Source organism: Mytilus edulis, chromosome 2 (assembly GCF_963676685.1).
Source record: "Mytilus edulis chromosome 2, xbMytEdul2.2, whole genome shotgun sequence".
NCBI classification, from domain to species: Eukaryota; Metazoa; Mollusca; class Bivalvia; order Mytilida; family Mytilidae; genus Mytilus; species Mytilus edulis.
In genome coordinates, this window is record NC_092345.1 from 30,629,664 (window position 1) to 30,635,972 (window position 6,309).

Sequence of the window (6,309 nt, forward strand, 5' to 3'; positions counted from 1 at the left end):
TAGGAAGCGTTAAAGAATAGAGAAAACTGGTATATATATGAACAAAATATAAAAACCGTAGACCCAGGTAGCACAAAAACATTTTATTGATATTTTTAAAATATCTTGCAAAATATCACCAAAATATCATTCAAAAACATGTTTTTGACGTGATATGTCTGGCTGTACTCATGTGAATAGCATATTTTCTGGAAATATTTGTTCTGAATGTTTAAAGAGCATTATTTTTAAATATCTTGATTTTATATTGAAATAACATAATTTTGATATAATTCAGTTTCAATTGAAAATATCCAGACAACATCTTTCAAACATCAGGACAAAATATTCTTCTAATGTCTAGGATATGTTTTATTGATGTCTACTTAATGGTTTTTTTTAAATACAGTCTGTCAACCTTATTCTCATTTTAATAAAAGTTAAGGCATTGGATTGAATGATTATAAGTCAATTCATAAATTCTACTGGTTAATATTATAATAGAGTAGGAAAATTCACTCGTGTAATGATGTGTTGATTTACAAGAAATTGAAAAAATGAAAGTATATTCAAATTGTATTTGTTGTTTTGTGCTGGTTTTAAATATTTTTTGTTTGTGCATAAAATTATTCAGATATTTAAATGACTACACAGATTTGAAAATGTTAGATAAAGAGAAGGAAGAGCACATTTTTTGTTAGAACATTGGAATAATATAATTTTCAAGTATGTGGTACAAAGGGGGTGAGATAAGTACCTAATACGTTGGCATATTGTTGGCACAATGTTGGCTTATATTTCTTTATTGGCATGAAATATCAATCATATTTTTTATAAACACTGTTTAAAAAACTTTGAATTAGGCAAAATAGAAAGAATTTTCTAGTTCTAGGCACAGATTATCGTAGTCCTATTTGGTATGACTTTATCATTTTGATTTTTTACTGGGTCCTCAATGGGGATTATGCTCTTAGAACACAATCGTTATTCGCTAGATAATTTTTCTTTTGACTTGATTTGAATTTTCATTTAAGTTAGATTAGAATTGTGAGGCAAAATAATTGAGCCGAGCGAAGCGAGTCGAAATTTTTTTTTGGAGGGTATGAAATGAATGGTGCAAAATCCTGCATTCTAGGCATTTTTAGAGAGTTTGATAATGTTTTGAATTTGGACACTTTTTATACAAATTTTTCATATTTCAAGACATTCACGAACACCAAATTTTTAACAACTTTATTTAAATTTATATGTAAGATAATCATCCAAATATCACTGATTTGAGTCTGCTGTCAGAACATAGAACATCGATTGATTAGAGTTTGCCAAATTTTTCTATTGCCGGTTCAGTCAAATCGTTTCAGAATCATAATTTGGTCTGCTGATATCCTTATCGCGATAAACACGGAGCATGGCAAGACCGCACAATCTCTCGCCACTCATGCATGCTCTTATCCAAGTTTTCAGTCGTTTCAGGGCAGTCTGTGTTTCTAAAGGTAGCAAATTATCATCAACACAATGATCAATGTCTCCTTCCAATTCCTTCTCCATCAGCAATTCGGTAGCAGCATCGGTAGACTAGTAACAGTTTTGTATTTGTATTTTGGAATTAAGCTTTCCTGTAAGCACCATCATATACAGTCGCAGTTTCAAAATATTAAACTCGCTTTTATGCTGACAAAGAGTATACAAACTAGGGATAGAATGAGATAAGATACAGGTATATGATTTTATCTATAGAGTAAGTATATCTGGTATGGGTACAGGGGAAATTGGACTGGAGTTTTTGACGTTTACATGTAAGTCCGTAATTTCCGATTATTTCTGGAAATAGTTGGTGGTATTTTAGTTCCAGAATCTATAAATTTAGGGGTTAGGGGTGTTCCGAAACCCCGAATTTAAAGAAACGAAATTCCGTAGTCCAGAATAAGTAAAGACAAAATCCTGTGTTAAAGGTTCTATCATTCGATCCTCAATAATATCAAATTGGAATATGGGATATTCTTTCAATTTTTAAGGTTAAAGAAACATGGATAAAAACTAATCCATGGAGGTTTCATATTATTTATATTTTAATAATCTGTAAAGAAAAAGATTAAAGTTCGTGAAATGAATACGCAGACAGGACTGTAAACTGGACCCCTGTTGTGTTCACTTATCGCTACACTGACGGTGCGAAGCTATAGATAGAACGGCGGACCAGTTTAACAGGACTGCCCCCTTGCGATGCCCAGTACTTGATTTGTCAAAAGTTGGTGAAACGGAGAAATGAATACGCAGACAGGACTGCCCCCTTCCGAAGACCAGTACTTCATTTGTCAGTCTACTTATCGTTTTTGGATTGTACTAATGAAGTTGTATGCAATACTCAGACTCTGTTAAAAAAAAACTAGTTTACTAGAATTATTCCTTATTTACCTTCAGTGTCGCTTTTCCTTTTTCTGCAAGAGCCTGTTTTTAACTAGAGATCCATTATGATTATCGTTACTAGGTTAATGTAATCGAGAAACATCACCCGTTAAGATGCTGAGTTATATCCAGGAAGAATAGTTTAAAAGGAATGATGCCAAGTTATAGAAATCAAGGTTGAGACAGAACAACAAATGACTATTATATTTATATAAATGTATAAAAAAAATCAGTGTTGAAATTTTAGTGAGGCATTGCCTCACTTGCCTCAAGGGTAGCTACGGCCTTGAATGCTCTTAGAACACCATCGTTATTCGCTAGATAATTTTTCTTTTGACTTGATTTTAATTTTCATTTAAGTTAGATTAGAATTGTTAAGACTTTTCTATCAAAAATGAGGAGACATTCATGTTAATCTGATTAAAAAATTATATAAAAAATATTTCTTTTTCATATCAAACATCATGGACTTCACACAAATATCACTAACAAACATAAGAAAAACATTTGTCGTACATCTTACAAATATCAATTAAAAATATTATGTAAAAATGTTTATAAAATATTTCTTTTTTCATATCAAACATGTGCTTCATTCAAATATCACTGACAAACATTTGGAGAACATTTCTAGCATGCTGTACATCTTACAAATATCTATTAAACATATATCTTAAAACTATTATGAAACAGTCTTTAACTAATATTTTCTAAATAAAATCGAAAAAATATATTGTTATGATGTTATTGAAATATTCATTAGATATTACCATTTTTATATTTTTGATTAGGACAAGAAAAGTATATTGATGTTACATATCAAAAAGATATTTTATTATACATCAAACCTATGCTGATTAATAAACAGCTGGACTCTTAGGGGAAACATTGTTTAATAACTTTTTTATATAATGTTGTATACATGCATAATGCGTTTCGTTTTATATTACATGTAGCTGGAAATATTTTTCCAGTTGTAGATCATACATTTGTATTAATTCTGACTATATGTTATATTATTAATTGTTTATATCTCTGTACCATGGATTTTGGTTTATGAGAATAAAGATATATGCTTTACATAGATGTAAATCAAAAATGTTTTATAAATATTTCTTTTACACATCTAAAAAATATATATATTAAATGTTATATAAAAATGTCCATCAGATATTGATTGAATATTGCAAAGAAATATCCCCTCGACATACAATTGTTCTCATTTATAAAACTGTCTATTTAACGTTTTAAAAACATCAGCAAAGAATATTTATTATTCATTATAAAAAAATATTTACAAAAAATGTGTTTATATTAGCAATCAAACATTGGGACGAAATATTATTGTTAAAATATCATTAATGCATCATTTCTGATGTAAAAAAATGTCTTTAAAATATGTTTTGGTAAATATTTTTGAAAAACATATATATAACCAGTCAATAATATCATGAAAATATTATGTGTTAGCTGGGGAGATTTTGTTATGAAAAAACTTATTGAAAGAAAGAAAAAAACGAAGTCCCCCAAATCAAGACACTCATATAGGCTCTCCCCTAGGGATGTGACATAATAGAGCAACATTATACTATTCCAATATTTGATTTTTGGTAGAGAGGTTAGTGGAGGATGATCTGGGAAATTAATATTTTAGCCTTTATAACCTGGGCTCGAACTATTGGTATATTGCTTAAGTGCTTACATCTTTTGAGCTAACAAAAATAAAGTTGCCTGTAAAATTATGTTGGCATTCGAGGAATAGGTGTAATAAGTTATCCTAGAAAAGTGCACGCTGCAAGTTATCAAAACCATCATATTAATTTAACAGATAGGTAAATTAGAGGTAGCTAAATCTAATTCATGTTTCTCAAGTTGTTGAAAATACTTTTTTGCTGTTACTGCTTGAACAAATATTGATTCTCTTAAAATGGAACTTTGCACTTTTTTCAAATCCCTTATTTATCTGAAACGCGCGCAAGTTCTGTTTTAATTATTTTTTTTCAACCGTATTTTGGTCTCAACGCTTAATATATAGGTCATAAACTAATCAAAACATTTATTAAATTTATCATCGGTACAAGGACAGCATTCGTAACTATAAATCAACACGTAGACATCTTAAACGTTCAGGTATTTCACATCCAATATTTGATGGTAATATATATTCTTTCAGTGACAAAGCACAAAAATGTTGGCATTTACCTCAAAAGCTAACTAAACAATAAACAGAATTATTCGGAGAGGAAAAAGTTACAAAACTGTTGTCAGGTCAATAATTATGTTCTTCTCTTATATGTTATGATGGTATAATACTAAACCCCTAATGGGAGGGATTGAACTAGATTTTCATATGATGAAGACATAATCTTTCAATCAGTTTAATTGATGTCTGAAGCTGGCATGGTAGTAGTCATCATTTTGTTTATTTTCTTTGGTTACATCTTCTGACATCAGACTCGGACTTCTCTTGAACTGAATTTTAATGTGCGTATTGTTATGCGTTTACTTTTCTACATTGGCTAGAGGTATAGGGGGAGGGTTGAGATCTCACAAACATGTTTAACCCCGCCGCATTTTTGCGCCTGTCCCAAGTCAGGAGCCTCTGGCCTTTGTTAGTCTTGTATTATTTTAATTTTAGTTTCTTGTGTACAATTTGGAAATTAGTATGGCGTTCATTATCACTGAACTAGTATATATTTGTTTAGGGGCCAGTTGAAGGACGCCTCCGGGTGCGGGAATTTCTCGCTACATTGAAGACCTGTTGGTGATCTTTTGCTGTTGTTTTTTTCTATGGTCGGGTTGTTGTCTCTTTGGCACATTCCCCATTTCCATTCTCAATTTTATCTTTGTTCATTTATGTTCAATTGTCATTTTGCTTAGTTCCTTTTGTTACCTATTCTGACATCGGACTCGACTTCTTTTAAACTGAGTTTTAGTGTGCGTATTGCTATATATATGTGTGTTTCTTCATTCTGCATTTGCTACGAGGGAGGGGGGATCTCACAAACATCAAGAGCCTCCTGCTTTTGTTAGTCTTGATTTTTATTTTCCATTTTAGTTCATTTCTATGTTTTGGATTTTAACTGAACTAGTACACAATTTTATTTAGCGACCAGCTGAGGACCACCTATGGCTTCAGGATTTTCTTGCTGTGTTGAAGGCCCATTGGTGGCATTCGGTGTGCTCTTTCGTCGGTTTGTTGTCTGTCTTTAATTTTTGATATATTCACCATTTCCATTCTTAATTTTATTATCAGTGTAAGACTTTGAGTTTTTTTGGGACAACATAAAAGAATTTTATGATAATATTTCAGTAGGGTGTAAAAATTTTGAAAAGTTAAGCACAAGTGCCAAATTTAATTGGCTTTTTATTCAAGAAAACCTAGAGGTATTGAAAAATATTGCTATTTATATTAATAAATGTTTTGAACTGAGAAAACTAGCAATATAGTATAGATATTGTTTTATTAAAGATGTTGAGAATATTTGCCTGTTAATAATAAATATATTGTTACATATATGCCTTTTTATGGATATGGCTCTGATCTGGTTGTAGATTAATATCTAAGAAATTATATAGTTAAATTCATGTTTATGATCAAGTTGTGTCATTATTGTTTCATTATTGTAACAATTATAAAAATCATTGTAATAAGAAATTGCTTTGCTCTTTATGGGCCCTTTGATTGGAATAAAAATATCTTATCTTATCTTATACCAATATGTAGGATATAGCAAACAATGTAACGCACATAATTGAGTATGTGGCTGCTGGGTTTTGTTTTTTTGTTTTTATTTCCCCCGTCGTAGTGGAGGAGGCATTAGGTTTACCATTGTCCGTCTGTACGTATATACGTCCGTCCGTTCGTGCGTACATCCCAAAGCTTGTATCCATTCTCTAAGTTTAGTTTGCTTCAACCAAATA